The sequence below is a fragment of the Oreochromis niloticus genome, unplaced genomic scaffold (genome assembly GCF_001858045.2).
Source record: "Oreochromis niloticus isolate F11D_XX unplaced genomic scaffold, O_niloticus_UMD_NMBU tig00002847_pilon, whole genome shotgun sequence".
In the NCBI taxonomy this organism is placed as follows: Eukaryota; Metazoa; Chordata; class Actinopteri; order Cichliformes; family Cichlidae; genus Oreochromis; species Oreochromis niloticus.
Window position 1 is genome coordinate 31,899 of NW_020327731.1, and position 13,023 is coordinate 44,921.

At 38.6% G+C, this 13,023-nt stretch overlaps 2 long non-coding RNA genes and 2 other non-coding genes across 5 annotated transcripts; 3 read left to right on the forward strand and 1 right to left on the reverse strand.

The window, feature by feature from the left end:
- Window positions 1–332: 332 nt before the first annotated feature.
- LOC112845073 (5S ribosomal RNA) lies at window positions 333–451 on the forward strand. Its single transcript, XR_003217879.1, has one exon. It is a non-coding gene; the product is annotated as a 5S ribosomal RNA (ribosomal RNA).
- Window positions 452–949: 498 nt separating this feature from the next.
- Window positions 950–1,032, forward strand: trnal-uaa (transfer RNA leucine (anticodon UAA)). The gene has a single exon. It is a non-coding gene; the product is annotated as a tRNA-Leu (tRNA).
- Window positions 1,033–3,074: 2,042 nt separating this feature from the next.
- Window positions 3,075–7,098, reverse strand: LOC109201018 (uncharacterized). Its single transcript, XR_002061051.2, has 3 exons — window positions 6,988–7,098; window positions 6,638–6,750; window positions 3,075–3,215 (listed from the first exon to the last, which is right to left on the reverse strand). It is a non-coding gene; the product is annotated as an uncharacterized LOC109201018 (long non-coding RNA).
- LOC109201019 (uncharacterized) lies at window positions 5,189–8,637 on the forward strand. Of its 2 annotated transcripts, none has more exons than XR_003217876.1 (3): window positions 5,189–5,592; window positions 7,482–7,612; window positions 8,353–8,637. It is a non-coding gene; the product is annotated as an uncharacterized LOC109201019 (long non-coding RNA). The 2 variants fall into 2 exon arrangements; XR_003217875.1 differs by having other exon boundaries at window positions 7,555–7,612.
- Window positions 8,638–13,023: the final 4,386 nt, after the last annotated feature.

Here is a 13,023-nt window from a genome sequence, read left to right on the forward strand (position 1 = left end):
TTTTATCGGTGGCAAATGTCACACAGTTTGATATATATTATTGTGCTAAACTTCAATGTTACAGCGAAAACATGCAAACCTTCGTTATTAACTGCAGCTTCAACACTGAGCTACAAACATGCTTTTCCCGCAGTAACATGACGATAAGAACACATGTTCGTTGATTACAGCACAGTATGAAAGTGACAGAGAGCACACAGTGTGTTAGGACGATTTGGAAATCCAACATTTTTGTCGTTTGGACATTTTAACTTAAATATAGAAAACAAAAACGTAAGCGCGTATGTGTCCTTACAGCATGGATAAAAAGGCCGTTTGCGAGCTGTCCTTTCGCTTACGGCCATACCACCCTGAACACGCCCGATCTCGTCTGATCTCGGAAGCTAAGCAGGGTCGGGCCTGGTCAGTACTTGGATGGGAGACCGCCTGGGAATACCAGGTGCTGTAAGCTTTTGCACTTCGACACACAAACTGCAGAGGGCGCTGCTCTTTAGGAAAAAACTTCATGACCTCTCTCCTAATTTTTTGCATGTGTACAGTTAAAAAATTAAAACAACAATCATCTCTGCAGCTTATTGGAGACACTCTCGTGATTCTGTTGTAGAGCAGAGCTTCAGCTCAGTGTGACTTCATGAGTCTGAAAGCTCCAGGATGACAAAAATACACCAACATCATTCCTCACTTTACTTTCTGGACAAAGATGAGGTTACACAAGAAAAGCTGCTGATATGTGAAGATTTATACTCAAATTATATTCTTGTATTTGTATCTTGCTAATAATAAATAATAATAAAAGCTGTTGCACACGTTCTTCTCTCTGCCAACGCAACACTGTCCTGTTAATAGGATTTATTTTATTCATATATAACTTTGTAAAAAGCATTTTAATGCTGTGAGTAATGACTTTACTGTTGGGCGACGTGTCTGTTACGCCGCTCAGCTCTGTCGGACCAGGATGGCCGAGTGGTGAAGGCGTTGGACTTAAGATCCAATGGACATTTGTCCACGTGGGTTCAAACCCCACTCCTGGTAGAGAAATCAACCTATAGCCAAAGTACAAATCATCCACAGGTAGGAGACAGTACTTGATTTCTTAGGAGTGACAAAGACTTTTGGATGTGCTGAAAATTCATGTGAATGTGTCCTGTTGAATACAAAAATGGCAGTGGTGTGGAGGATGATCCAATCCAACATTATCTATAAAGCACTTTAAAGTACCCAGCGCAGGACCAAAGTGCTGTACAGTAAATAAGTTAAAAACAAACAGTAGAATAAAACAAAACAGAATAAAATAAAACACATAATACGTACAAATTAAAACAGCCGTATATTAAAAAAACAAGATAGAACAGCATATAATCAACTAAAACAACTAACATAAAACTAAACTAAAACTAACATCTTACAAGGTGTCAAAGGTCAGGGTGAAGAGATGGGTTTTCAGAAGTGATTTAAAAACAGGTTTTTAGTCCAAAGGCTTGTTTTTTAATGTCGGGTGTTTGGTCTCCAAGTGACGAAGCAGTTTTGAAGGCTTCATTGCCTCATTGGAGAGCCGGTCTCCGCATATATTATGCAGAGCGGGCTTGGTGCATGGGAATCACTTGTCGCAATATATCCATATTTCAAGTAGGTCTTTTGGTATTGTCTGTTAATTGCAGCTTTCTTTTTCTTAGTGGTTGTCATAGACTCTTCTTCTGTCTCCTCACTGGGCCCTTTTCCCTTTGCAAAGAAACCCTCCAAAGACATCTGTTTTTTACTCATTTTGCTAGCTTGTGGGTTTAATATTAGCTAATGTATCTTGACATGCGTCAAGAGTCAGTCATAGACTGAAGTAACTGAGAGAATTCAGTCTTTTTCAAAATAAAACACTGTTCAGAGTCGGATAATAAATAAAACGGAAATAATGGAAGTTATTTATTTTCTCTGTGCGGTACGAGCCTCAACTCTCGCGGCCCGGTACCGGTCCGTGGCCCGGGGGTTGGGGACCGCTGCTATAGACTACAGTGTACGCTCTACACCTGCTTACTGGTTTTTGTTGCACCAGTCTGCATCTCCCAATTACTTTGTGTGTTTCGCTTACAGCTCCGCACCACCCAGGCGGCAAAAAATGTGCATGTTCTTTGTGATCTGGTGACCAATGCCCTCTGCCGTCAAAGTCGAGAATTAGTTAATGGGCATCATGTGACTGATGGAAGCCAGATCCTTTTATTTAGCAAAATTGGGATTAATAGTTAAATGTTATTGTTGAGGGGCACAGACAGCACATGTGAATAAGAACTTGTCAGCTTGTGAGTCCTGTGACTGGTGATGCTCCAAATGTTAAAAAATAAATATATAAAAACCAACAAACACCAAAAAATGACATTTATTATATGCTTATTCTGTGATCAGATAAAAATATTTTATTAGAAGCAAGCTGGATCTAAGAGATTATTTCTACACAGCATCCTACAGTCAGTACAATTAATATATCAGTATTGGTGGGATGAATATAAAATTCCCTAATCAGAAGGAAATAATAGTTTTATATTATTTCATGCAACGTGTGAAGAAATAGAGGTTGATCACATGTTAAAAAAATGTATATACTTATTGATAAGACAGACTCAAATAAAAACTTATAATGAAGAAGACGTTTCCAGTGACATTTAGTCAGAGCTGATGATAAATGTTGCTCTTTTGTTATCTCAGAAATGTATATTTGTGGGTACAGAAGTAGAGTGCACGGGGATTTTTCCTATAGTTGCATTATTGGATTCAAAGGTCATTTCATCATCATAATAGTGCACAGGTAACTTTCCTTCACATCTGACCACAACTGTTCTGTTAGTGAGAAGTGTGCCTTTATACTGACAGTTGGGTTTCCTGGCTCCATTGTTCTTTAGTTCACATCTAACAATACGAAACTTTGCTTTACTCTTTGTCTTGTTCGTCTGATCACTACAAATGGCTTTGACCTGTTTGTAATCACTGAGGATGAATGTGTTAACATCCTTACATTTGTTTCCATCAACGTATATCTTCTTTTTTTAAATTTCTGTATCACATTTTTTCACGCTCATGTTGGCATCTACATGCTGTCGTCTAAACTTTTCATAATTTGTTTCATTCAGCCGCTTCTCAATTGGGTTGGGTTGAAGATTGGCTGGTTTTGAGAGTCCAGTAGCAAAGGGCAGCACAAGCAGCAAACAGGTAAACATGATCCTCATTGTTTCCTGGAGAAAGACAAAAAAGGAACATTTTCCAGATTAAGAATTTAATGCAACAAAAGTGTCATCACTGTAGTGGCAGAAGTAAGTATTTGATCCCCTGCTGAATTTGTAAATTTGTTCCCTTATAAAGAAATAAACAGTCTCTAATTTTTGTGGATGTTTTATTTTACTGGAGAGAGACAAGAACATCAACCAAAATCCAGAAAAAAAACACATTACATGATTTCTTTTCATTGATTTGCATATAATTGAGTGAAGTAAGTTTTTGATCCTCGACAACCCAACAAGAGTTCTGGTTCCCACAGACTGGATTACAGTCAATCAACCAGTCCATTACAGATACTCCCAATCTCAGTTTATTATGTGTATAAAGCACACCTGTCCACAGTACCAAATTCTTCCATTCCAATTCCATCTCCACCACCATGGGCAAGATTGAAGAGGTGTAAAAGGATTGGTTACTGAGGTCTACTGGGGAAAGGACCTCAGGGACAAGAAAAGTCTGCAGTCTTGTGCCATCATGGTCAAGACCAAAGACCTCTTATCTTGCTCCATGTAATATCTTGCCTCATGGGGTGAGGATAATCATGAGAAAGATGTTGGATCAACCCAAAACTACAGGCCAGTCTTAAGTTTGCCAGTAAACATCTAAATGATTGAGAGAAGGTTTGGGGGGAAATGCTGTGGTCATTTGAAATCAAAAGCTCTGTGGCATTAACTGAGCCCACTGTGTTTGGAGGAAGAGAAATGCTGAGTGTAACCCACAGAACACCATCCCCACTGTCAAGCACGGAAGTGGAAACATTATACTGTGGGGCTGTTTTTGTGCCAAGGATACAAGACGACTTCACCACATTGAGGCGGCCAGTGGATGGAGCCATGTACTGCAAAATCTTGGACGAGAACCACTTTCCCTCAGGCAGAAGACTGAAGATGTGTCGTCAATGAGTCTTCCAGCATGATAATGGCCTAAAACATACCACTGATGGAACAAAGGTGTGGCTAAAGAAGAAGCACAAGGACATGGAGTGGGGCTAAGGCAGTCTCCAAACCTCAGTCCTGAAGAAAATCTGTGGAGGGAGCTGAAGCTTAAAGTTACCAAACAGCAGCAAAGAAATCTAAAGGATTTAGAGCACAGGTGTCAAACTCCAGGCCTCGAGGGCCGGTGTCCTGCAGGTTTTAGATGTGTCCTTGATCCAACACAGCTGATTTAAATGGCTAAATTACCTCCTCAACATGTCTTGAAGTTCTCCAGAAGCCTGGTAATGAACTAATCATTTGATTCAGGTGTGTAGACCCAGGGTGAGATCTAAAACCTGCAGGACGCCGGCCCTCGAGGCCTGGAGTTCGACAGCCCCGATTTAGAGAGTTTGTGTAAAGAGGGGTGGAAAAAAATCCCTCCTGAGATGTGAGCAAACCCGGTGACCAACTACAAGAAACATATTACCGCTGTACTAGGCAATAAGGGTTTTTCCACCAAGTACTAAGTTGTGTTTGAGATCAAATACTTATTACACTCAGTGACATATAAGTCAATTCATTTATTTTAGCAAATTCATTTTTATTCAATTTTGGTTGATATTCTGTCTCATTACATCAAAATGGAAATACTTAAAAAAATTAGAGACTGATCCTTTTATATAAGTGAACAAACTTACAAATTCAGCAGGGGATCAAATGATTATTTCCCCCCAGATAGTAGCTTCTTTTTATGACCATCTTTTTTCTTTTTTCTCTTTTTGAAAAGCTGCTGACCAACAAAGTTTTATTCATAGATGTTTTTTGCATTAGATAAATTTGCAAACTGAACTCCACGCTTCCAGAATCTATCAGTTTGTTTGGCAGAGCTTACTTTTCATTTTAATTACTTGTGTTTCTTTATTGACTTATATAGAAACCCACAGAAGTTTGTTTAACTTATGTAACAAAAGAATAAAGCAACTAAATTTAAGTAAAAGGATCATTTTAGTATTTTTGATCTATTCTTTACAGAATTTTTCCAAAACATTTTCAAACATTCAGATTTGTCTTTTATTTTCTTGTCGAAACCTCATAAATGGTGAACTAAAAACCCTGGAATATGGTTTGAAACGTTGACATTTTAGTCTGAAAAGGAGCATGTTTCGCTTTCTGGCAGCGTTTATTTTGAAATTGCAACACTAATCAGTGCTTCTCCGCACCTGTGGAGCACGCGCTGAGCAGACCCCGTCGGGCATGCGCTGCAGAGCATGCGCACCAGAGGAGGGGGCTGACTTGAGCAGAAAGCGCGGAGAGACAAGTCGAAAAGAAAAGACGGAAGAGCGCTGATGAGGAAAAGCAGAAAGAAAGACTTTAACTGAGCTTGAAATGAAACAAGAGCTAGCGAATCTCTGCTGGACAGGTAATTACCGCTGTTTGGTTTAATATTGTATTTTAAACAGTGTAACTATGAAGCTAAGACGAATACGGATCATATATTTTCATACAGTTATGTTCCAGGTTGATGTTTGTGTGTCCTCACCGTAAAGACTGCAGGTTATTGGAGAGTGCCTGAAAGGAAAATATGTCTGTGAAGCACCTTTTTTAGTTCCAATATTAACTTCGGCCCCGTTATCTACTCTTGAAAATGATTTGCGCGTCTACGTCGCCATTTACGGTTCAATTTTTTGCCGTAAGTAAGGAATTTCTGGTGCTCTGAGGTGCATCTAGTAAACGCCAAGTATCATTTAAAAATAATAATTAAAGTAAATTAAACTAACTAAAAACATATGTCATTACTTTCTTATTCCTTTTAATGATGACTTTTAAATCATTAAATGATAAAATAAAAAAATCAATATCAATATAACAGCTTCCAAAAATTCAAAATCAAAACCAGTCTAATTTTTACTTTGATAAGTTTCAAAATATTTACTAGAGAGGCACTGGAGGACATATTGAACAATAATATTGTGTAATTTTTAAAAGTATTACTTGATTTTTTTAAAACAGGAAATTGTAATCATTTACATACATATGGTAGAATGTAGCTATTATGAAGGGGCTGCTTTACCTAATAATTAAAAAAAAAAGTTACATTCACAAGATGAAACTTGACTTTTTTCACAAAGACACAAATAATATTGTGGAGTTTGCTGGTAAGACATTATAATCTTAGAAATATTTGAATATACCTGCATAGCAGTTCATATGACATAAGTGTTTATGTAAAGAAGTGGAAATTAACAACAAGTCATTTAAATAAATTTGATGATTTTTTTTTAGTCTCAGACGATGAGTTCATGAGGTGTATCTAAATGCAACTTCTCTACTTGCATCCACTCATTGAACCTTACAGAGGGAAACGGTCATTACACGCAGTCATGACAACATTCTTACTAAATGTAATTATTACATTAGAAAGTTATGAAACTTTTAAGCAAACTTTTCCAACTGAGGACACTTACTGTGCTTTTTGCTTTACTGATGAGTGGTTGGTTGATTAACCTGCAGGAGTTCAGGCACTAGTCAGTCGTCTGGAACACCAGGTGGTGAAGATGTCTTCAGTAAATGAAATGCTCTAAAGGGGAATTAAAATTGAACATTATTTGAACATAAATTAAAAAAAGATAGGTCTCTGCCTGTGCATGCACATTTCTTATGCACGATATTCATGGTCACAGAACCCAGATGATGCATGTTTTGAAGCTCATATCTGGATAGTGAATGTGAGTAGAAGTGTGGCAGGAGATCGAGTTATTCAAAATAAGCCTGTTGTCTATAAAAGATTTTAAATATACAAATAAAAAGTTCTTACCAAACGAGGAGTCAAGATGAGCAGAGACCAGGTCTAGTGCAGCTCAGCTGTTATTAAATTCTACCTGAGCAGGTTGGAGCTCATTTGTGTCACAGAGCAACAAAAAGCACTTTGGGGGCTTCAGTTTTAAACATTTCAGTAGCCCACCTTAAATAATCACTAGCATTAGTGTCTACATCACTAGCCCACCAGTTCCAAGAAACTTTATCACTGCTCTGTTTGTGGTTCAGAACATGCTGCAAACATGATGTGAGGCCCAGTGACCACAGGTGCAGATGCAGGTTGTCTTTCATAGCTATTTTGCAACTATTTTTTCAATTCAATAACCAAACGTATCAAAAATAAGTAAATTAATAAATATTGATATTTGTGAAAAAAGTACAGAAACTGCATTTGGCTTAGTTTTTGTTAAGTAAATAATGGTACTGTGTAATATGTCATGTGTTGTTATTCAGCTGATGTTGTATATACCTAATTTTAACGTGTGTACTAAGACTGCATTGTAGAGTCTGACAGCAGCTGGAAGATAAGACCTCTGAAATTTCTCCTCGCATGCTGTTGTTGCAGCAGCGTGTCACTGTAGGAGCTGCTCAGTGCTGCTAGGATGACCTGCATGTGGTGGGAGGTGTGTGGTGTTTTTTTTTTTTGTTTTTTTTTTAATATCCAATCAGAATTGTGATCTGAATGCACTGTGGCGCCCGACGCATTTGCTTTTGCAAACAGTGTGGTGGCAGATTCTTTCTGATGTATTATTAAATCATATGTGATATTTTATGTGATTTTTTTTTTTTTTTTTTTTTTTAAATCAGATGTGATATTTAATCATATTACATTGGTAGTAAGTAAGATCACTTTCTCAGTTGTATGCATGTGCATTACAAATGGGCCTTATGCTCTGTCACACATATATGCGCACACAGTGAGGCCATTGTAAGTTCATAGATGTTAAACAGATAGTGAGACTCCTTCTGCTTCTGCTTATCAGGGATCTAAATCTTTAGGTGACGGCCAAGCAGAAAACAAACTGTGAGGGAGAAGGGTTTCAGGATGGGGCTGATGGTATAGCCCCCCTGTGAGTTTGGCCAACATGTAAGAGTTGTGGAATGTTCTTTGTTTAAGAGTGTCTGTGTATATAAGATATGAGGGCGGTGGCCATTAGCAGAGATGATCCTAGTGTTTGGCTGGGATGTTTCTCTCCACATTGCAATGTGTTTATTAAACCCATTTCAAATCAAGCTCACTGGTGTGTTGCAGATCATTGTTAAAACTTCCATAACAACAGCGACATAGAATCTCTATAGGCTCTTCTTGTTCATGTGAATCTGTTATCTGTTTATGTATTAATTTCTATTTGTGTTATTTCAGGCAAGAGGAAAAAAAAGAAAAAAGTGGAGGTGAGGGTTGAATAAAAGGATTGAAAAATGCACAATGTATCGCCAACTGCTGCACCTGTAAGACAAAAACAAAAGCAAACATGCATCTCCTAGAGGCCAACCATCCTGGTACAAGTCAAGAACTGAGTCCCAGGTGCCCAAGAACCACCTGGTATCCAGAAAGTGGGGAGAAGCGTCCAGCCAGGAGTGCGGACTGTGTCCAGGGCCAAGCCACAGCAAGCCCCACAAACACAAATTATTCGCTCACTCACTCTCACCCACCATTAGTGACACACAGAAAACATAAAGACACAGTGGGAGCTGGTATGCAATAGCAATGACAGCTTAGCCACCATTTTCCAGTCACTTCATGCTTCTGCTGCCTCAACCATAACACAGGTCTACAAGATCAGTCTGTTCAGTTTTTTTTCTGTCCTCAGTGGAGCTCTTGCTGGCCCAGCAGAACACACCATAAAAGATGACTGATGTCACTCCAAAGTCATAGAAGGTCTTCAGGAACTCCAAAATAATTGAATCTGTGTAGCAGATACAGCTGCTCTGTTATTTCTGGGACAGAGCAGCTTTCTTCTGTGTATATTGTGAATGGAGTCAGGACTCTTCCTGTAAGTTGCCTATGCTGCAGAATACCCATTAAGACACATAATTGTGGGTCTTTATGTACTGTAGTTGCTAAGATAGTCCAGGATCCGTGTGGTGAGGTGATGGTCCACACCTGTGTAATCCACCTTGTCCTTCAGGATTGTGGGTATAATTGTGTTGAAAGCATTGGAGAAATCAAAGCACATGATTCTCACAGTGCTCCACACACTTCCAGGTGAGATCGATGTAAGAGCTGGATGACAGCATCATCTACCCCAATGTTGGGCTGATAGGCAAACTGGACTGAGCTCACCTGGGGCCGAAGATGAGCAAGGACCAGCCATCCAGGGTCTCCATCAGATGTGATGTCAGAGCCACCGGCCTGCAGCTGTTGTTCATTTACATCTGCCTAACTGATCATTTATCCTCAGCACACTTTGAAAAGTGTGTTTATGTTCCTTGCCTGAAACTGGACAATGTGTAAATTGAATTCAAACAAAGGTTGGGGAAACCTGCACTGAGCTGAGACAGAAAAAGTCACTTGGATGAGTGACGTAGCGTTCCTCCTACTGAAAACGCAACGTCCAGAAGAACAAAATTAACTTTTCGGGACAGGTCCCCAGATGTTTTCTCCTCTCAGAATCCTCCTCTGCTCTGAATTCACAGATCATATCTGTTTTATCTTACATACAATCATGTGGAGAAGAGTGTTTCATAGAAATCTATAGCAGCAGTAGTGTCACCAAATTGTTTCTGTATGACTCTGTCTGTCACACGGTTGTGCAGTACCTTTGGCTGATGTTTCTTTACATTGTTTGGTCAGTTCATTGAAGTTTGTGGTATTTGTTTATGTACAGCTCTCTCAAGCTCCCAGCACTTATTTTCAGGTTGAGGTCTGGACTGTGAACGGGCCATTACAACAACTTGATTCTTTTGTTCAGTCATTCTGTTGTAGCTTTGCTGATGTGCTTGGATCATGACCCAAACTCACTTTTGACTCTACAGTACTTGGTATACAGGGAGTTCATAGAAAACTCAATGACTGCAAGGGGCCCAGGTTCTGTAGCTGCAAAACAAGCTCAAATCATCACCCTTCACCACTGTGCTGACAGCTGGTATGAGGTGTTTGTGCTGGTATGCTTTGCAACTTTGCTACCAAACTTGCAGCCATGCTGTCATGCTCTTTTAGAGAGAAGAGACTTTCTCCTTGCAACCCTTCCAAACAAGCCACACTTATTCAACCATTTTCTAACTGAACTGTCATGTACTTTAACATTTAACATGCTAACTGAGGCCTGTAGAGTCTGACATGTGGCTCTTGGATTTTTGAGCTTTTTCTGACCATTGCACAGTTGACCCTGGGGTGAATTTTGTAGGACATCCATTCCTGGGAGATTATGACATTGTGTTAACACACACCTGAATACTCCAGACCAGCAAACTGCCAAAACTTATGCTTTTCTAGAGGTGCTTACTGTTAGGTTGATTTTGGTAATAGTTGTCATTGTTGTACTTAAATTTGTAAACCTTGTCCTAAAACTGCATGTTTAGATATTTTTCTGTTCCTCCCCTGCATCTCGGTGGGGGATGCAATAGCTATAAGTGTTTAACTGCAGGCACATTCCATGTGAGGTTCTGTTTTCTTATTTAGAAAGGATGTTTACTTGCCATTTATGGCCTCACCTGTGCTTGTGTATGGTGGACCTTAAAGGAATTGAGCCATATAGAGGGTTAGCGGAGATGACCCTTGTGATCAGCAGGAACGCACGCACGCACACACACACACACACACTCTCTTAGCTTTTATGGCACACTATATGGGTTTTACATTGTGTAACCAGTTTAAACCAGTTTGACCGTGTTTGTGTAACCACAGTGGTCAATAAAAGGGCCTGCAAGGGGAGTCAGTTTGAAGTCGGCTGAACATCTTGCCGGACTTCCTTGCGAGCAAGTGAGAACCGTACGGAGTGTCTTGCTTTTGTTCACAGTGACAACCTCTGCGCCAGCGAGGTCTGACTTTAGACCTCCACTTACACTTGCTGGTGAGCAGTTATTCAAATGCAGCTGATTTCAGCATCTGGCTGCTACTTACCTTCTAATTTCACTGAAGCAATAAAGGTGCTTTCTGAATAACAGGAGCTGTCTGGTGTGATATTCATATTTAAAATGAATAATCAGAATCAGAATTACTTTAATAATCCAAAGGAAAATATGTGGGTTACAGATTCTCGAGACAATAATAGTGACAAACTAAACAATTAATAATACAATATATTACAAAGTTAACAAATATAGGAAATAGCACTGATATAAATGCAAATTCCTCAATTATAAATATCAAGATAATACAGAGGTGGAATATATATGATTGACATTTAACAATAACCTGAAACTTCTGCTTAGATCTTTTTTTTCGTTTTGTGAGATTTTAAGTGTTAATACAGTCAAAATGAAATAACTGTAAATTGTTATATGTGCTGTTGTGCTGGAAAGAATGACACCAACAGGGCAAGATGAGCAGTTTTTAAAGTGAAATATATGAAGGTAAACTTAAAAGTTGTCAAAATGGCATTTTATAACCATTATAACCTTGACTTCATAGTTTTACATTACACAAAGATTACATTATACATATGTAGTTAGTGTGATAACATCTAGAGTTATTGCATTTATAGAAGTTTCTTGCTCTCAGAACAGATTCAGTTGTTCACAGTTTTGGCACACGGTGCATTACCAGGCTGCAAACACTCATAAGGTGCTGAGTTGTGGTCATGAAAAGAACAAAGTGGTTAAAGACAAGTCTGTGATGCAGTGTCATCAGACTGTTGACAAACCCTCAGTCTAGCCACAGTGTGACAGCACGGCTTTGCTGAATTGCTTCTCATGCAGTGTTTTCTGCTCTTTATTTCACTCTACTTGAATACATTTACTTCAACAAGCTCTGATGTGTAAATCAGATCCAACTGAATGTCATCAGAACATATAATGACATTTTTTTTCTTTTGGTAATAAGTCAAGGATGAGGATTTGGAGTATAAATCTGATATAAAAGTTATATATAACAGTATATATATATATATTGCATATAAAGTTTTCATCCAGAGGGTCAGTTTCTATGTTGGATTGTAAACTCACTTTAGTAGTTCTCCTCTTTCATTATTCCATCCATGATCACTGATGAGAAGTTAATAGGCATTAGTCATGTCAGTTTAAGACATTGTACAACCCATATTAAAAGATTGACTGTGTGGAGAAATCATTATTAGCCAAATCACATGAGATTGAAGCCCAAAAAAGTCATATGAAAATGACAGCATTACGTTCACTTGATCCATGCTTGAAAACTGTTTGCTCTTTTCTTTGTAAATATGGGCTTCAGGTGGACACTGTGCGTCTCATGGTTGAGAAGTTACTCATTACTGTGCCAGAAATCCTCTTTTGTAGAGTGCTACAGAGTGCTTAGATGTTTTTAATACTCATAGAATCTTAGAAGTTTTGTATTTCATGCAAATTTTGTTCTTATATTGTTTTTCTGCAGACAGCTTGTTGATGCTGCTCATGTCAAAGTACCATCTGCTTATTGGAATCCAGCAGAGGGCAGTTTTTTGCCGTCAACAGATGATTCTGAAGCTTCAACTGTGTTTCAGATTGGATTGTGTTGTAATTTGTTGTCTGTGTGATACTAAAATATAATGGGATTTTGAAGCTCTTCTGAATCTTCACCACGCGTTGCTCAAATGCTACTGATATAACTCACAATATATCCAGATTGACTGGATATACACTCTGTGCTAAGATAATTACACACAGAAACAATATTTACAATAGTCATGTATATTGGCATAAATGATAGGGAGGAGAAAGGAGGAAACAAAGTCATTACAAATTAATGGGCTGCTTTGAGCCATATCAAAGTAATAAGGATAAGTTAAAGATATCAGGGGAAAAATAACAGGCTGACAGCTGTGGTTCATCACTGAGGTTTTTATGTGAAAATAGAAAACAGAGGAAGACTGATATTTTACTGTATATCAGTCTTTGTCCTGTTTTGGAACCTAAAGTT